The sequence below is a fragment of the Marmota marmota genome, unplaced genomic scaffold (assembly GCF_001458135.2).
Source record: "Marmota marmota marmota unplaced genomic scaffold, marMar, whole genome shotgun sequence".
In the NCBI taxonomy this organism is placed as follows: Eukaryota; Metazoa; Chordata; class Mammalia; order Rodentia; family Sciuridae; genus Marmota; species Marmota marmota.
In genome coordinates, this window is record NW_026000001.1 from 5,915,719 (window position 1) to 5,935,627 (window position 19,909).

The 19,909-nt window shown below is 54.9% G+C and overlaps 1 long non-coding RNA gene across 1 annotated transcript; it reads right to left on the reverse strand.

The window, feature by feature from the left end:
• Positions 1-10,192: 10,192 nt before the first annotated feature.
• Positions 10,193-15,386, reverse strand: LOC125618113. The gene is made up of 2 exons (XR_007349356.1): positions 13,596-15,386; positions 10,193-10,892 (listed from the first exon to the last, which is right to left on the reverse strand). It is a non-coding gene; the product is annotated as an uncharacterized LOC125618113 (long non-coding RNA).
• Positions 15,387-19,909: the final 4,523 nt, after the last annotated feature.

Sequence of the window (19,909 nt, forward strand, 5' to 3'; positions counted from 1 at the left end):
ATCCTGCCCCAGGGAGCCAGTTTTATCCTCCTCTTAGCGATTTTAAGAGGAAAGAGGACCCTGGCCCTTTCCCCAACCACAGCCTGCTCTGTGACCCTGACTGTGGCTGCTGTCCTTTGCAGATGCCATCAGGGCTTGACGTTCTCAACCTTCATCTGCCCAAACTTTGGCAAAACACTGAAGGCTTCAGGATCCACCCTGAGTGCAAATAAAACAACAGCATCTTCTCATCGGTGGTTTCTTTTCCCCTTTTGTCCTGGGATTATTTCTGATATTTCATCGTGTAGCCCAGAGGGCCGTCTGGGGAACTTTGGTGTCTTTACCCCCTGCCCCCAGCGTCCTCCTTCTCTAGAGTTTTTATTTCTGGTCCTGCTCTCCTGGGACTGGTCTGGTGTTCCTGGGTAGATGCTCACCGCCCCCTGCTGGAGGTCTCTTGAACTACTCCCCCTCTCTCCTGTGTCTGGTCTCCTGTTCCTGAGTAGAGGCTCAACCCTGGCTCTTGGGGTTTCTTATACTCCTCCGGGGATGCTTCCTCCTTCCCTGGCCGGCTTCCTCATGGGAATAGGGAGTCCACACTTGCTTCAGTCACCCTCTCACAATCTCGGGGATGCCCCGACCACCGAGGAAATACCTTCCTACCTTGGTCTGGCCCTGGGGTAACCTGGTGCCAGCAAGGCTTACCTGGGCCACCCTGTCCTCTGTGCAGTCTGTCCCATGAATGCTTGTTTGGGCTACAATATCCACTATGCATGGCCACGGGAGCCTTGGCGATCGAGTGCCCTCGGCAAGCAGGTTCTGACTGCATACCACAGCAAGTGCTTCTGCAGGCTGGAGCAGGTGCCCACTCCCTGCTTCTGGGCCAGTGTCCCTCGCTCTGCTGGGCTCTTCAGAAGGGAGCCAGCAGGTCATTCCGTGGAGGACTTTTGTTCCTGTGGGCCTCAGGGTGACAAAAATTGAGGTCCTTTCATCGCTTTCTTCTGCAAGTTTCGCATTTCTACTTGGAGTTGTTTCTCATTCTCACAGAAAAGGACTCCTTTCCTCTGAAGGCCCTGAGACAGCTGGCCTCCGTCCAGTTCAACAGTGAGCAGAAGGGAGAGGCAGAGAAAGGCATGCCATGGTCAGGGCGTGACCACTGATGTCACCCCTCCTGCCTGCAGGGCTGGGAAGACCTCCAGGCCACATCGGGAAGGCGACTCACGGGACAGCCCTGCTGCTGCCCGTGAGTGGCATGGGAGTAACTGTTGCTGTGGTCCTGTGTCCTCAGTATTTCAAAAGTGGCCTGTGAATCATTAGCCCAGCAAAACTCCCCAGGGTGGGAATGCTGGCGTTGGGGTCACTTCCACGCAGATGCCCGTTACCGTCTGGCTTTAGTCCATCCTGTGGTTCACATTTGATTCACCTTTTCGTAGTGATTAAGTTCTCGTTCATGAGTCTGCTGGCCATCTGTGAAGCGTGGACATGTAGGAGTTCAGGCGGGACACAGTGGCACACGCCTGTAATCCCAGAGACTCAGGAGGCTGAGACAGGAGGATCACAGGTCAAAGGCAGCCTCAGCAAGGCGAGGTGCTAAGCAACTCAGTGAGACCCTGTCTCTACATAAAATACAAAATAGGGCTGGGATGTGGCTCGGTGGCCGAGTGCCCCTGAGTTCAATCCCTGCTACTAAAAAAAAAAAAAAAAAAAGAAAACAGTAGGTATTCAGATCCTTTGTCCCTTCTAATAGCCAACTTTTCAGTATAAGCGTTTTTTTTAATGTCCTCCTGACACAAGCCTCCCTCCAGACACATGATTTCTAGTGTCTTCTGTTGGTCATTTTCCACGCCCTGATGGTGTAATTTGCAAACTTGTTGGTCTCTGTGAAGTCTGCTGTGGTCGTGGGCATTGCCCGCGAGCGCTCCTTCCCTCGCTCCCTCACATGGCTGGTTCTGCCTCCGCCACCTGGGTCTTTGTTTCAGTTGCTCTACTCCTCAGCCTCCCGAAGCCCACTGGGTCCCTTTCTGTCACCTGCAGCCTGGCGGGGCTCCCTCTCTGGCTCACTGTCGCCCTGCTTCATTCCTTTGATTCTTTGAACTTGACACCTGCTCGGTCTCCTGCGGGCGCGGAGCTGCTGAGGCCGCGCTGTGCCCTTTACCTGGGGCGCGTCCCCTCATCTGGCCTCTGGAGGTCACGCCCTGCAGCCGCTGGGCTGACTGTTCTGCGCTGGCCGTGGTGGGTTTAGCTGCTGGTGGGTTGTTTGGTACCTGCGTGGACTCCACCTGGGAAATCCATCTAGTGTCCTGATTGGCTTTAAGGTTTGTATCCCTGACTGCATCTTCAACCTGGCTTCCCAGGGATTGCCAGATCCCCATGAGGTGATGATGCTCTGATTGGGTTTGGCTTGTGGCCCAACGCCTCGAGCCAGCCGGGACCTGTCCTGTGTCATGGGCCTGAGCTGGGGGAGATGGCGCTGAGCTCCTCGCCAGCTCTGCCTCCCGCGGGGCCTTTCAGCTTCCCAGGCGCGTGCCTGCGGCTGTGAGGCAGGTCGGGTGGGTGACAGCCTGGCCCTTTCTGATCTCACCATGGTGAGAGCCCTGATGCTGGCCCTCTCCTGCTCGCCTGCCCCCCACGGTCACCACCACAGGGCCACTGTGGGCACCACGGCCCCAAGACCAAGCAGCCCTCTGGTCCTGGTGGACAGGAGCACCCAGTCAGAGCTCCGCAGACCACGGCTCTCATTCAGGGGCAGCAGCTTTTTGAGTCACTGGCTTCTCAGACAGCCGAGCCCTCTGAGCGCCGCGGCATTGCCGTGCTATTTTACAGTGGCCCCCAGCATCAGAGTCGTCCTGCGGAGAGAGGCTTTCTGATTCCTCCAGCAATGGCATGGTCCTGCCCGAATGTTGTCCTTCCAGCCACTACAGCGACCAAGCTGGCTCAGAGTGCCAACGGACAGCAGAGCAGAGTGGCAGGCGGGGACAAGAAACTGACGGCTGAGGGCTGTACCCTCCCTGGAAGACCAGCTGCGCCCAGGCCTCCCCGTCGCACAGGGACACAGAGCAGGAACATGGCTGGCTCAGAACTGCTCACCTGCAGCCACAGGCCGTGTATCCTGCAGCCAGTCTACAACCACACATCCTCCTGCTGCTGCTGCTGCTGAAGGCACCCAGAGGCCCCCCCCCCCCGGGCCCCTTGGGCTTTGCATGATCTCAACTCAACTTAGCTGGGATGTGCCCAAGCCCCTGCCCGTGGCTTCCTGTTGACTCTTTGGGGGGACCCACTACGTGAGTAGCTCCAGAGGCTCCTGAGGCCCCGACCAGAGCTGCAGCAGCATCTGGGGCCTCTGGAGACCAGCATCGGCCCAGTCAGCGGTGGGTGTGTGGCAGGAGCCGCGTGAACACTGGTAGGAGGTGCGGCAGCCACGGCAGACTCCGGGACCCTGCAGACACCGTGTTTCTTCAACCAGGAGGCCTCGAGTCTTGAACAGGGTTAAGAGAAGGCACAGCAAGAGGCTGTACACTCCCATGAACACACCCGGGCATGGTGTGTGTGTGTGTGTGTGTGCACGCAGCCTCCTGCCCGTTTGACGCCTCTATAGGCTCACCCTGGCACCTGTGAGAAAACACCACACCATGGCACTACGTGGCCCACAGGGCCCAGGGCTGTCACTCGTCCTCTGCCTCTTGTGGCCCCTGTGCTCCATGGCAGCTGCCTCGCCACTGTGTGCTCAGGGAAGGGGGCCACGGCAGGGTCTTCCAGGATGCCGGGCCTCTCACTGCCTCTCACGGGGGAACAGAGAGGGTGAGGCTGAGCAGCTCACCCCACAGTCCCTCTCAACGGGTCTGTAGGCCCACCTCGAGAGCACACCAGGGAAGTTCCCGTGTCTCGACCTCATGGATGGAGGTCCACCACCAACTTCTGGGCAACCCGCAAATGCTAAAAACCACCACCAAGCACCTGGGTTGATCCGAGACGCAGATTCTCGATTGACTACTCGGCCTTATTAAGCTCTGTCTGTCTTCTTGGTTTAACATCCTTAGAGTCGACACCAATTTGTGCCTTGAATCTTGCCGGTAGGAATCAAGACCCTCCCAATCTTGGACAGGCTTTGACTTGTGCATTGCTGCAGGACTTATGTTGTGCTGCAGGCCTGGTGTTCAAAGGGGCTTGGTGGCAGGGCCCGTTGTAGCCCCCAGAGGAGAATCAACACGTCCATGTGTGACAAGAAGATTCTTTGCAGATGATTGATTCCACAGAGGGGGAGGGGCTGCTTCCACAAAAAGAAGCTGCAGAAGAGCTGGGGTTCCAGTGAGGGCTGCCTCTTCCCTGAGTCCCTCCTGTGTGGAGGACCTTGCCTCCTCCTGTCCAGTACCTCACCAAGTGCTACAGACCTGGCAGCAGGTACTGCACTTGGAGGCCCCACTGGCTGCCATCAGGACTCTGGCTCTGCACTGACCTCAGGTACTCATGGCCAGTCTCCTCCTTGCAAGCTCCCTAGGGTCCTAGACAGTGCACCTGACACTGCCACCTTTAGCCACGATCGTCCCCACAGCGACCACCCCTCCACTCAGCCTCCAGCCGCTTTCCACTGTAATCCAGCCTACTCGGCTGCCATGGGGACTCAGATGTCTGGTCACTTCAGGTGGCCAGAGCCGGCTCACTCTCCCTCCCCCTTGCAGCCGTTGTCCCTGAGCTTGTGCAACATGCACAGGCAAGCCCAGGCCGCAGGACCTCATGGAGGACGTTACTGTCCCAGTCGCTGTGTGTTAGCAGCCAGGGAGAAGCTGTATGGATTCTGTTGAGGTTTGTATCTAGGAACGTCCACCCTAAAGCTCATGGGGTAGACAGTGTGGCCAAGGAGTGGCCCTGAGTGTTAGAGATCATCCCAGTGACCGTGTCCTGGTGTCCCGTCCACGCCGGGGGTGGACTTGGAGGTGGGGCACGCTTCCCTCTGGTAAGACGACAGGCTCTGGTCTGGGCCTTTGGGTTTGAGCATGAGATGGTGTTAGCCATTCTTCTTCAATTTTCAGTTTGATATTTGTTTGTTCTACTTATTCTAAGAAACCGGGACAGGCAGATCCATTATGCACATCTGGCCTGTTTCTCTCCTGTAAATGTCCTAAAGTCATAGCAAAATGTGTATAGAGACCCTACTTTGGAATGAGGACTCCTGTCCCTAGCTATGGGCACCTGCTCCTGCCAAGTTCCTCTTAATGGCCTCTGCCTTGGGGGAGTTCACCACGGAGGCCACACATGGGACAGTGCTGTCAGCCCCCCTTCAAGACGCACCTCTGGAGCAGGAGTGACGCAGAGTGTGTAAGACCAGTCGCCTGGGTATCCACAAGCTTTGGCCCCAGGACCCCCAGAGACACCCCAACCCCAGGGGGCACAGCCTATGCAGGACCCATCACACCCTGCTTGTCCCCTGGCTCCTGCTGGTTGAACACCTACTGCAGAAAGTGCCATGCAGATGGCAGTTGTGCTGGGCTGTCCAGGAGCGATGACAGTAAAGGGCCTGCACTCCTTCGGTACTGACTGGTTTGGGACATTCTCGGGATGTGGAGCCTGAGGACAGAGGCCACTGTCCTGCTGCAAGCACCCTGAGATGTGATCACTGGGGCAGCTTTGGCTCCGTAACATGGAGCCAAAAACCTTGAAGAGTATTTGTTTTTGATTGTTAAGCTTTATACTAAACCTCTGCCACACCTTTGTGGGAGGCACCCCCTCCTCTGTGCCCTCTGTTAATCCAGCTGTCAGAGCCGCTGTCCCTGAGACGGCTGGAAAAGCAAATACCATCCTGCAGGATGGGGCCAGTACTGATAGGGACAGAGGCCAGCACCTAAGTCTCCCTTTTGTTTTGTTTGGTCTCACTTTGTGGCCTCAAGCGATCCTGCTGCCTCAGACTGCCAAGTAGCTGGGACCACAGGCACGTGCCACCACACCTGGCCAAGATCTTTAGATAATTGAAGAAAAGTATTAAGTCCATGCCTCATGTAAAAATCCAGCAAAAAGTCCAAATGCATCCGATATCTACATTATGTTTAAAATGAAGCTATTTAATGCTTTTATAAAGTAATGTGGATTTATTTATCTAGTGTTCTACAGAAGTAAGACTTGCAGAGCTGTAACTCAAAAACATATAAGCTGTAAAAGATTGACAAAGTCTGTCTTATTAAAATGTTGTGCATGGCAATAATCACTCCTTAAAAATTCTGCAACCAAAGCCAAAGGGCAGGTGAAAATATTGGAAACTTGTTCACAACTCAGACAGCAGAAAAAGAGGTGAAAGCCTTCATGACAAAGAGCTAAGAGATGTGGAAGACAACTGCTCAGGAATCACCCTGAGGACCCTGCCTTCACACTGTCACTGGGTGCCTGTCACTCACCTGGACACCAGCGTCAGGAAGTGGGTGAGAGGTGCCCTGGACCCTCACCTAGGACTCGGGCCAGCCTTCTCTGCTGAGGACACTTACGCATGACTGAATATGCACACAAAGGAACATACAAAATCAGAAGCTTCTGACCAAGCACACCTTAAGAGGAGACGGCAGGTCATCCCAGTGTCATGGAGGATGAAGCTAATGGAGGTGCCAGCGTGGCAGATCTCAAGGCAAGCACACAGTAGCACGACTACAGCATTTTCTTGATCGTCTTATTTGCCCACAGAGAAATAAAACAGGCAAGTGACGCTCCTGCAGAAAGCCACCCCTAGGTGCGTCCCAGAAAAGCCCTGCCCAGAGGCCGGGAGTGTGGCCGACTCTTCCTCCCACTGGACAGCACCAGGCCCTTCACAGACGCCCTGAATGGAGTGTTTCCCTGCTACAGGCCTGGGGTATAGCCAGGTGTCACCTCCAAACTTCCTGCCACTACCACCCGCCAGGAGCCTCGGCAGATGGGGGAGACCCCGCCTCTCCTCACACTCCTGGAGGGCCACCCTGGGCCTGCACCTCAGGCCCAGGAGCAGATAGAGGCTGCCCCGGGTGGATTCCAGGAGGTGAGACACCCTCGGGGAGTCCTGGGCAGGAGGAAGGGGCTGAGGTTGCTCCCTAGGGGAAGTAGACCTGGGAAGGCCATGAACCGCTGATGGCATTCAGCTCTGCCAAGGCCACCTGCCTGGTACATCTGGGCCCCAAGGCATCGGTGTCCCTGAGACAGAAGCAGAATGGCCTGTGCACCACCCTTGGTGACTTCAGCCACCTGACATTCCTGACGCTGACTCTGCATTGAGCCTTTTCTTGGCCCAGTTCCTCACGTCTCCAGCGTCCGGCTGTGATGCCACAGCCTTGGGAAATGGACTCCTCCTTAATCCAGTCCAGGAACCCCAAGATAGCCCACTGGAAGGGCCGCTCTGGGGGTCAGCACTCTGGGGGTGGCGGTGGACAGGTTCCCAGACAACTTGTTCTCCTCTCAATTCCAGTTTAACCCTGAAGGCGGAAAGGAGACCAGGCAGGGAGGAGGAGCGCAGGGCGGCCCACCAGGCCCTGGGCGGGGCACACCCACTGGAGGGGTGCTCGTCCCGCTGCAGCTCCCGCGCTGAGGCCATGTTGCAGGGCGCTGGGCGGCTGCTCCAAGAGCCTGTGTCCTGCGGGGAGAGCGCATGGGTCCCAGGCAAAGGGCGGTGGCTGCTGTCCTGAACTCACCTGTCCGGTTCCCTCTCTGGCGGCGGGCGAGGTGCAGGTGGCGCCAACGACAGCCCCTGGCTTGCGCCCTACGGGTCCCTCTGCGCTCTCCCCCAGGCCTCACAGGCTCCTGCGAAGGGGTGGGAATTGAGGTCAGTGCCCAGCAGGAGGCTCCGCACCAGGTGGTCAGAGCTTCAGCAAGGGGTGGAGGGGAGAGGAGCCATGTTATGTGGGCAGCGAACTGCACTCAGTGCCCTCTGCAGTGGCACAGGTCCCCTGGCCGTAGGGCCACCGCAGGAAGCGCAGTCTCATGGTGCCCTCCGGCTGCTTCTTCCTCTGTCTCTTTTTTCCCAGGACCTGGGGACAATGTCCTGGAGATGGCGGGGAGACGCGCAGTAATGCACCTGGTGCCAGGTCTCCCGCCCTGGTGGGTAGACTCCACAAGCGAGTTGTGGTCACCCCACCAGGCATGGCCCGTGGGCTGATGGCACAGGTCCCGGCAGCGGAGCCACGGTGGTGGAGACAAGGTGGGTACCAGCACTGGTCCCTACGAAGTCACATTAACAACTTCACTCTGAAGCTGACCAGCGCCACCCGACCTGTGCTGGCCAGGAGTGGGAACAGAACTGGTGGCCACGGGCCTGACCAATATTTTTCTTAAGTGGGTGATTATTGACATAATAAACTACATCCTTAGGATGTTCTGCTGCATCCCGTGATTTTGGGAAGTTGTGTTTCCAGTGCCTCAAGACTACTTTCCCACCTCCCTTCCCCTGCCTCCCAGGCTTCCTGCACCCCTGCAGCCTCCCCTGGCCGCAGCGCTCAGGACCCCCACCCCTGCTGTGGCCCTGCACAGGGTCTGCCCTTGACCTGAGCCCCGAGGTGGGAGTGGGGGGAGGGTCTGTCTAAGCCCCTGAGGTTCTGTCATCAGGCCCCATCTGCCCGTCCACCTCCTGAAGACAGCAGTGAGTCCAGCCAGGGCCTGGCTGGGTACCCCTCATCTCCCCAAAAGCTAAGGGTGCCCAGTGGGTGCCAGGTGGGGCAGGGGAAGCCCTGGGCCCTGGGCACAGCTGCCTGGCCACCCTCCAGCAGCACGCTCCAGCCCTGGGAGCAGGCTGCGTGTTGGGGTCTGGGGGCTTCCGCCCCTGCTGAGGCGTCATCAGCACAGGGAAGGAGAGGGCTCCTAAGGCTGAAGCAGCACCTGAGTGGACAGGCCCCTCACCTCCTCATGGCCCTGGGCCCCGTGGGGCGGGGGAGAGGGAGGCCAGGCCTCCCTGGGGCCCATGAGGAGCCCGTCCCAGCCAGGGCCTCTCCTGGGGCATCAGTCCGTGGGGACACAGGAGTTGGGTTTCCCTCTCCCACACCTGGAAGGGACTGAGGCCTGGGGACCAGGGCCCTGACCCTCTGGGGAGGCGTCTACAGAGGGACCCAAATGGGGAGTTCTCAGGCCAACCCAGGGGGGCTGCCAGGACAAGGAGGGATGCCCACTGTCAAGGGGTCCTTCCGTGCTTCAGCAACTGGTCAGGATGGGCAGGGACCCAGGCTGGGGACCCTACCCCGGGAGCGGCGGGGGTCTGTGCTGGGCAGACGGGCCAGGCCCTCCAGGAGGGAACTCGCCCAGCACTGGACGGTGGTCTGAACAGAGAAGTGAGAAAACATCCAGAGAAACTTACGGGATTTTCAGAAACTGGACAGGGAAGGGATTCTGCAGCCAGCGGGCTGCACACAGTGCGTAACAAAGTGAGGGGCTCCGGCAGGGCGACAGCAGCCTGCGGAGCTGAGGAGAGACGGCCGCGTCCAGTGAGCACCCGCGTGCGCGGGACGTAAGCCGGCTCCACCTGCAGGCGGCAGCGTCAGGGCCAGGGCCTTTTCTCCAGTTTTTTGTTGTTCCCGGTAAGACCACGGACGACTTCTGAAACCTAAGAAAGAATGTGAAGTGAACGTTGTCCCCGGGAAATCAACAGCACAGGGAAGAACACTGGGCAGGAACTTTCTGTCACCCTGTAGTCACATGTCATCAGCAGGTGACCTGCTGGACTCCTGACAGCACACCTAATAGCCCTGAGCTGAAGCAGCAATCAGAGGGCCCCAGATAAATAAGGAAGACAAATCAAGAAAACAGAAGGTAGAGCCAGTAGGAAGGCCCTTGCAAAAATAAAAGGAGAGGAGATCTGGAAAATCAGAAATAGCCACAAGGAAATGACCATGTGTCCTGTGAGGCCACCAGACAGGGGTATAAAGACCCTGGCTCAGGAGGCCCCACACCTCACTCCTCCCTCTCCACCTGCTGCTCTCACCTCCTCCACCCTCCACCTCCAGAACCATGACCTGCTGTGGCTGCTCCGGGGGCTGTGGCTCCAGCTGTGGGGGCTGTGGCTCCAGCTGCTGCAAGCCCGTGTGCTGCTGTGTGCCAGCCTGTTCCCGCTCCAGCTGTGGCTCCTGTGGGGGCTGCAAGGGGGGCTGTGGCTCCTGTGGGGGCTGCAAGGGGGGCTGTGGCTCCTGTGGAGGCTGCAAGGGGGGATGTGGCTCCGTGTGGGGGCTGCAAGGGGGGATGTGGCTCCTGTGGGGGATGCAAGGGGGGCTGTGGCTCCTGTGGAGGCTGCAAGTCCAGCTGCTGTCAATCCAGCTGCTGCAAGCCCTGCTGCTGCCAGGACAGCTGCTGCAAGTCCAGCTGTTGCAAGTCCAGCTGTTGCAAACCCTGCTGCTCTTCAGGCTGTGGGTCCTCTTGCTGCCAGTCCAGCTGCTGCAAGCCCTGCTGCTGCCAGTCTAGCTGCTGCAAACCCTGCTGCTCCTCAGGCTGTGGGTCCTCCTGCTGCCAGTCCAGCTGCTGCGTCCCCATTTGCTGCCAGTGCAAGATCTAAATCTCTGACTTCAGGCCTCCGGGTTTCTCAGTGTCTGGTGAAACCGTTTCTTGTCCCTGGTCAGCTCCTGTCCACTGGCCTCCCTGAGGTGACTACAACCTCTCCTGCCTTTCATCCTCTGCTCTCACCGCCCTCTCTGGTGGGCTCTGTCTCCACTTTTCTCCCTCTAGAGAAGCATGTTTCCAGGTGCCGGAGAGAGGCCTTCCTCTGCACGTGGGCACGTGCCTAGCTGACAGCCACAGTGACCATCGCCTGCCTCTTTCCAGGCTTCTCAGATTCAGGGTCCCACCCCACAGCCAGGCAAGGTTTCCGGTGCTCACCGAGGATTGTTTTAAACAACTTCTTGACCCTCAGCACCTGGGTCCTCCCAGGCCACTTCCTGCTCCTCTGACTCACTTCCCTAAGAGATTTCCTTCCTTCCTGTTGCTTCCAACTTCTCCTGTTTTAAAAAAACAAAATAACAAACGAACTTCCTTTTAATAAAGCCTAAGCTGTGTAAACCAACTGTGTGCTTGGTGCAGTGCTTTCTTTCCCACCTCCTCCCTCAAGTAGCTAATTAGCAGCTCTAGGTGCGGGGTAGGGGTCCATTCCAGGGGGCCTGGGAGTTTCACATAGAGTGACGCCCAGCACTTCCATCTTCCTGAGGCCCCCATACACCTTCCCCGTCTCTGCTTGCAGGGTGCAGGCTCAGTGGGGCAGGTTGGCCTCCAGAACCAGCCAGGAAGGGTGCTGAACGCTGATTACTGACAGTCCATGGAGTGGGACTTTGTGTGCATGAATAACCAAGTAGCAACTCCCTCTTCCCACTCTCCTCTCTAGTCCCAGTACAGAAGTGCTGGTCCTTGGAAAGGCAGGGCCCTTGGAGGGTCCCAGGGCAGGCTAGGGTCAGGGGACAAGAGGAGAAAAGCCCCAGGCATGCCCACTCCCTCTGGCCACAAGTCCACATTTGGCAGATGCAAAATGAGTGTTTTGGGATGATAAACAGACGAGGGCTCGAATCGCCAAAGGTCTGCAGACACTTAGGGGGTGCCCATGGCCCCTGAAAGAGTAACATCCCGCAGGAGAGGGAAGCTGAGCACGGCACATTCTGGGGAGCCTCAGGAACGTAAAACTGCCCTGTGCCGCTGTGCCACCCAGCTGGCCTCCTTGCCACACAGCCAGCTGCTCTGGGCTGCAGCACACACTGGTACAGAAGCAGCGGGTCACCTCTGGGTGGGCGGAGGTTGCTGAGGAGGCTGCCCGCCTGCAGAGCGTGGAGGGAGAGACCCACCACAGGAGAGGCGTGGCCGGGCAGGGGCTCCCAGCCACACTTGCAGCCAACCCTAATAATGCAGACCGTGCAGGGACCTGGAACAGCCACTCCAGAGCCAGGACTCCCAAGATGAGAGAGAGGAGCTGGGGGAGGACATAGGCGAGCACAGGAACGAGAGGCTGGGGTCTCCACCACAGGGAGGAGGGGGGCAAGCACCCTCCAGGTCCTCTGGGAGAACATGGTGACTCCACTTGGCAGTGCCCGGAAGAAATGTGGCTCAAGATGCCGGAAGGATCTCAGCGCCGGGGAGCACTGCTGTGCCCTGGACATGGCACCTGCCACCTCCCCACATAAAACAGGCTCGGGTGGCCCCTGCAGCAATGACGAGCGAGCCCCAGAGAGCCAGCAGCCGGGACAAAGTTCCCCATGTCCTGCCCACTGTCAGTGTTTGCAGAGACAAAGGGACTTCCAACCCCCAATACCAAGGAACCTCAGAAGAGGACCAGGGCTGCCCGGGAACGTTCAGGATGAACTGAGGTCCCTGGAGCAGGGAGCTTTCCCGCGGCGCCTTGCATCCCCCCAGAGACCCGCCTCCCAGGTCAGAACCTCGGCCTGCAGTGTCCACCAAGCTCACGCCCAAGGACACGTGGTCCAACACTCAGAAGCAGGAGAACACCAAATGAGGACACAGCACTTCAGGGAAGCTCAGAGAGAGGGGACAGGCCACCTGCAAAGAGTGCAAGAAGGCCGGGCGTGGGGCACACACTCGTAGTCCCAGCACCTCGGGAGGCTGAGGCAGGAGGATCGTGAGTTCAAAGCCAGCCTCAGGAACTCAGTGAGACCCTAAGCAACTTAGAGAGACTCTGTCACAAAATAAAATATAATAAGAGCTGGGGATGGGGCTCAGTGGTTAAGACCCCCGCATTCAACCCCCAGTACCAAAAAGTAAACAAACAAGTGGAAGAAACAGCAGAGCAAACACACCCAGTGAATCCCAGGAGCCGAAAAGGTTAGGGATGCAGCAGAAAGCACCAACCAGGATGGTAGATTTAAACACATGCATTTCAGAAGTTATACCTAAAGTAAATAGTCAAAGTCCTCTATTTTAAGAGAGCTAGACTAGGTTTTTTAATGTATCTATATGCAAACTCAAAAGCTGCACCTAAAATATAAGGATACAAAAAGTTAAAAACAAATGGATGGAAAAATATATAACTTGCAAAAAAGCTGTATCAACAGTAGGCAAAATAGAAATGAAGGCCAAGCTGGGTGCGATGGCACACACCTGAAATCCAGTGGCTTGGGAGGCTGAGGCAGGAGGATGGCAGTTCAAAGCAGCCTCAGCAACTTAAATAAAAAGTGCTGGGGATGGGGCTCAGTGGTTAAATACTCCTGGATTCCACCCCCAGTACCCAAAAAGTGGCCAGAATTTTTTTTGAGAAACAAAGAGGATCCCTTAAATAAGCCAGGAAGCTCTAGTTGTATGGATGTTATGTACATAACAAAATAGCCTCGGAATACACAAAGCAAACCATGACAAACCACAGCGGGGAGAGAACAAGAATAGAACAGCGGAGTTTAATGTTCCTACCTCAGTGATTTGAATACCAACAGACAAAATAGCAGGGCAGGTCTGGAGATCTGAACTCAGAATTCACAAGCAGATCCAAAATGACTTACAGAAAGTGTCCCGTCACAGCTCTGCAATACGCATTCTTTCTAAGCTCACAGAATATTTACAGAGATTAATGGAGGCTAGCCAAGAAGACCCGGCCATGAGAAAGGCTGACACCAGGTGCAGCATGCTTTACCTCTGCAGTGGAAACAAATACCACAAAGTGACCAGTGGTTACAAGTCAAGGAACCCAAGGGCTTTGGTGTGTACAGCACCTTTCAATGATCAGCTGCTGAGAAGAAAGAGCCAAAGGTGTTGGGCGACATGCAGACTGCCATTTGCTCTTCCATACTGGACAAGGTGGGAAGGAAAGACTTCTGCTTGTTTTCTACATAGGTATGTCAGTCAGCCGTCCCCTGCTATGACAAAATGCCTGAGATGATCAACTTTTTTCTTTGCGGTGCTGGAGATCACACTGAGGGAGACATAGAAAGGCCTCGGCAGCCAGGGCAAGATGGTGAGTGAGGAGGTCGGGGCAGGGCCCGAGCAAGGAGCATGGAGAGGGTCTCCTGAGGAGGTCAACTTCCTGCTTGACAAAAGTGCCCATGGACAAGCCAGGGACGCAATCAGACAGACACTCTGTACTCGTGACCCTAAGCAGGGGATCCAATAGAAAAACTAGAGCATATACGTGGACAGAGAGGGCACCCATCAGTAACAGTGAGGAGACCGGGGACAGGGGAGGAGATAAGGAAAGGAAGAAATTCCAGCGATCATAAAAAGAACAGGCAAAAACTCCCCTCCAGACTCCTGGCTCTGGGGACGCTCCTCTGGGGAGAAGTCTGTCTCTGTTGCTTTTGCAATAAACCAGCTGCCTGCTTGCTGCCTCTGTGTCCTGTTCTCCGATTCTTTGCTGAACAGAGACAATGAACTCAGTACCCGCCGACGTAACAAAACTCGATGCCTTGTGTGTTTTAGGCAAGTGCTCTCCCACTGGGTTACATCCCAGCCCCTAGAGACCATCAAGAAGGAAAGGCTTATTTTGGCTTGTGGTCTCAGGTTTCGGTCAGGGTCACTGTTGTACTGGGCCTGTGGCAGCACAGTACATCAGGGCGGGTGGGCATGGCCAAGGAGGCTCTTTACCTCCTGATCACCTAAAGCACAGAACAGAACAGGGTGGGTCCTAATAGTCCTTCAAGTGCACACCACCAATGACCCAGCTTCCTCCAGTAACCTCCTGGGGTCCCTCCACCCCCAATGCACCACAGGCTGGCACCACGCCTTCAGCTCAAGAGCCTTTGTGGAGGTTCAAGATCCAGATGAACACTGAGCACCTGGTCTACCCAATACTTGCAAAAGGATCTGTCTTACTTGTGCCACACAATGAACAAACATCCAAATACGTACGTGTGCTGAGAACTGGAGGGACCTCAGTCCCCAGGGAACAAATCCTGCGTAGACACCATTTTTACTCACTTGCTTCGCAGGCACCCTCATCCCCAACCACGGGCACAGATCGCCCCACTTCCACAGTTTACCTACACGTGTGCCATAGTCAAGACAAACATGGGGTCTTCCCAGCACACATGCTCAGTCACCCTCACAGTGGGTACACGCCATGAGGGACTCCTTGTCCTTCACATCTGGGCAGGTGTTTCTCTGGGGCACATGTGAGGGCTCACCTCCCTATGTCAAAACCCATGCACACGCTCAGCCTCAGCCCCGCCATATTGGTTCACCAAGCAGGCTACAGGGGTCGCTCTGTCTGGGACAGGGACAAACATCTTGTATCCCTCCCTTCGCTCTCATTGGAGAGAAGGCTGAAGACCTCTCGGTGTCCTTGTTGCCATTTCAGAGTAGCCTATTCCCATTCTTCATTTCCCGCTGGGTCGTCCTGTCTTCTCTGGTGGTTTGTAGGAGTTCACGATAGTCTAGACATTGACCCATCATCCATGATTAGAAACAGAGCAAACCTTTCCTCCTCCTTCACCAACAGCTATTTATGGATTTATTCATTTTTGTACTCAGATTGAACCCAGGGGTGCTTTTTATGATTTTATTGAGACAGGGTTTCACTAAGTTGCCCATGCTGGCCTTGATCTTGTGATCCTGCTGCCTCAGCCTCCCAAGTTTTGGGTACTATCGGGTGTGGCACTACACCTGGCTATCCACCATCTTTTCATGTCTTTGGCTAGGGGGTGCTGAAGCATATATCTGCAGTTTTCATGTGATTAAATCCAGGGGTTTTTTTCTAATTATTGTTCAGGCTCTGAGGATTGTGTTTAAGAATTTCTTTCCTAGCCCCCTTTTTTTTTTAGATTTTTCACATACGCTTTCAGATTTTAAATTCATCTGGATTTTAAAGGCTATAAGGTAGGCATCTAATTTTAGTTTTGTGCATAGGATGAGCTATCTTCCTTATTTGTTAAAACATAAAGTTCCAAACCATGTGGTCTTCTTTGGGCTGCTCTTCTGTACTTTCATCTCTTTACCTGTTCATGTGCTAGTAGCAAGCTTTCTGATTAGCCAAGACTTTACTATACCTTCACATCTGGCAGAGCACCCCTGTTGCTCACTAATCCTTCTTATCTCAGAAATCCACAAATTTCTTAAAAATATTTTTTTAGTTGTCAATGGGCCTTTATTTTTATTTGTATGTGGTGCTGAGAATTGAACCCAGTGCCTCATGCAAGCTAGGCAAGCACTCTACCACTGAGCCACAACCCCAGCCCAGAAATTCACAAATTTTACATATAAATTTCGATCTGTGGGAGAAATTCTAGAATTAAATCCCTCTGAAGTCTCAGTTATAATTAAAACCATTAAATACGTGGATCAATATAAAGAAACTAAACTTCTTATGATGTCAAGACTTTCCGTCCATGAACATGGTATTCTTCCCATTTATCCAGTCCTCCCTTTAGGTTCTTTCTCTAAAAACTATTTTTACATTTTCTGCAGATGTCTCAGACCTTCTTTGTAGATTGACTCTTAGATACAAGACTCTGTGGATCTTTTAAATGATCCTTATTTTCCATTAGGTTTTCTACACTGGGTTCTTCTCTGGGGTCTGGGGTGTTAGGGATGGAACCAGGGCCTCAAACATGCTGGGCAACTGCTCTGCCACAGAACCACCCCCAGTGTTCGTTATTTATGGTGAGGAAAAATGCTCTGTGCTATAAAAATGATTGCGTTCTCACCCCAGAATAAGCTGGAGACATCCCCAGGGGTCAAAGTCAAGAACAAAGCTGATGAGCAGTGTGAACTGATCCCACAGTCCCGCTAACAAAGGCAAACCTGAGCTGAGCCAAACTCAGAGACTTATCCCAGGCCGGGCGCAGTGGTGCACACCTGTAATCCCAGCAGCTCAGGAGGCTGAGGCAGGAGGATCGCGAGTTCACAGCCAGCAAAAGCGAGGCAGTAAGCAACTCAGTGAGACCCTGTCTCTAAATAAAATACAAAATAGGGATGGGGAGGTGGTTCAGTGGTTGAGTGCCCCTGAGTTCAGTCCCCGGTACCAAAATAAAAAAGACTTACCCCAGAGACCACAGAGTGAGGGTCATGGCCCCTCGTAAACCAGCCCTTCTACCTGCAGGGAAAAGGTGAGCTGGAAAATGTCCGAAACCCAGCAAAGGAAATCTGGCTGCCTCTGCCTCTGCCTCTCTCCTGGGGGACACGTCCCCAGGACCTCATGCCTGACCTGCATCAGAGGGAGTGATGTCCTTGCTGACACAAGGACACAGGACCCCCAGGAGTGGTCCCAGTCGGGAGGCAAGATGAGTTCCCTCGAGGACGGCTCCCCGCACCCAGACCCCATGGGACGGTTTCCGGGGTCAAGCACTAAGGCACTTGAGGCCATAACCCCAAGTCAAACACCACAGGGAGCAGCAACCACCGGGGAGAGCAGCCAGCAAATGAGGACCCCAGGAGCCCCGAACGTCAACAGGGACAGAATGCACTCGAGGTGCGTGAGCCTCCAAACCTGGAACAGTTCTAAATACTTCATATACCAGACCAGCGCATCTGAGAGAGGACAGAGCAGAACTGAAAATTAAAACCTCAATGCCTCACCCAAGCAGCTGCAGCAGAAGCAAGACCAGGTGAGGGGGTGGGTAGATCCCAAGAAAATGCCCAGGTGGCCCTGAGAGACCAAGGCAGCACTGAGAAGGTCCCTGCAGATGCAGCAGGCAGCCCTGCCTAAGGCTAAGCAGCCAAAGGCTAAACGGAACCCCAGTGTCCAGCCGCTCAGCGCTAGGCTCAGACCCCAGAGAACCGAAGCTCTGTCCTCATGAACACCAGTGCACAAGCGGGCAGCAGCACTCTCCACACCAGCCAGCTGGAAATGACCAACTGTCCATTAGCTGCCAAGCAGCCCGCGTGACAGAAGTCTAAACCAGGGAGGAGAGCACTGCCGGGCACTGTCACACGCATGAACCTCAACATGGGCAGTGCAGGAGCCAGTCACAAGAGACCACGTGTCACATGACCTGCTGACATAAAGGCTCAGAGATGAGCAGCCGGGGACAGGGCCCGGGTTCTAAGATTGACCCTGGGGACGGCTGCACAAGTCTGATACACTAAAGCCACTCCACTGCACGCGTCAGACAGGCAGACTGTACAACCTGTGGGTTTTATCTCAGTAAACGTGTTTTTTTTAAAGACACAGAAGCTATTCCAAAATAAGGGGAGGGGGATGAGGTGGGGGGCCTGGGAGTCCATCAAAATGAAAGAAAGATCGCAGGCCGGAGGGGGAGGGAGGAGGTGTGGGAGAAGGGAAGAACAGCGGACTGGAACTGACCTGTGTCCTCTGTGCACGTGAACACACTACAGGGAGCCCCGCTACGGTGTGCATCCACAAGACACTGATTTTTAAACAGTATAAGTAAATAGCAAAAAGATCAGTAGAACAAGAGAAGGAAAGAGGGGGAGAAGGAAGGAGGGGAACAGAAGTGACCTCTTAGATGGACTGAATTCAAGCCAATTATGTTCCACGCATTTATGATTATGTCAGAATGAATCCTGATGTTGTGTGTAGCTAATACGAACCCATTAAAATGGGGGCAGAAAGACACAGGAGCACAGAGTGGTAGCTTTGACACCTCAGAGCAGAGGGGGCTCAGGAGAGGTGGGCACAGCAAGACTCCCCCACAGCAGAGGATTCCCGAGCCCCAGATTCAGTATGCAGACGCAGCGGAAGAATCCAACACACATGAGCCCTCAGAGCAATCCAGGAGGGCACAGTGTCTCCAGGGCCAGACCCACTGACCCCCATGCAGAAGCACTGGAGCAGAGTGAGCAGGGCACAGCTGCCAGCTCTGCAGCATACCCTCTGAGCCCGAGCACCCCTCCAGGGGAGGCCCGAGGGCTGCCTTCCTGAAGAACTGCAGGTGCCTCCTCAGAGCCACAGAGACTCAGAGGAAGGAAGTTGGACCTACAGGAAGGGCCCTGGAGAAACAGGAGGATGCTTGGAGTGACTGGCCAGCACGTGGGTGAGCTTGCCAGCAGTGACCACGTAGATGGGCAGCAGTGAGCATGTGGGGTGGAAGAACAGGAGGAGGCCAAGCTGGAAAACCGCCCCACCTAACGCAAGGGCTGGGCAGGTCCAGAGCAGCCTGGCCATGCGCTGCTCAGCAAGAGGATGCCAAGTTCTGGGCCACCTGGACAGCTTAGTGAGCCCTGCCTCAAAATGAAAATAAGAGGAAGAAATAGAGTTAGGGACGTACTCAGTGCTACAGTGTCCTGGGTTCAATCCCCAGTACCAAAAAAAAAAAAAAAAGCATATGAAATTCCGAGGGCTGTCGCTAAACAGGGAAACACAGGGATTAGGATGTAGCTCAGAGGAATGAGGCACCTGTTCATGTCTCCAGGGGTCCATCCCTCACTCTGCAAAACAAAAAGGAGATTGGGAACATAGTATGCAACTCTAAGTGAGTCAAAGGAAAACAGAAATGAATTTTGAAAGCTCCATGTAAGAGAAGGGAGAGGAAATGTTAAAAATAGAAGAGTCAAATGCCAAGGGCAGTAAGAGCAAGTCACATGTATCATCAGTCACAACAAAACTCAGTGGGTGAAGAACAGACACTCCAAGGATGGTCCACTCTAAAGCAGCGTCCACATGGACAGGGGCTCAGGAAGAGCGGGAAGCTGGGGTTACACCGCCAACTCCTAGGGAGGAAGGCACCTCCACCCTGCAGGGTGTGGGGAGGAGCCAGCAGCACTACAGGCATCCACACAGGAGGACGGTCCACCCAGGAGGCCCGGACACCTAAACTGATGCTCCTCAAGTTCCACCAAGAAAAACCTGTAGGAACGACAAGGTTTAAATCCAGAACCACAAGAGCAGGGTTTGCTTTTGTGGTTGTTGTTTGGTTTAAATATTTTTTATGTAGATGGACACATGCCTTTATTTTATTTTTATGTGGTACTGAGGATCAAACCCAGTGCCCAGGCAATTACTCTACCAACTAAGCTACAGCCCCAGCCCCAGGGGCAGTTTTAATACATTTACTATCTTTCCATTGATGATAAGCAAACAGCAACTTGGCACTGCAGGCAGACACAGAGGGTCCCTGGAGACCTTGGCACACGC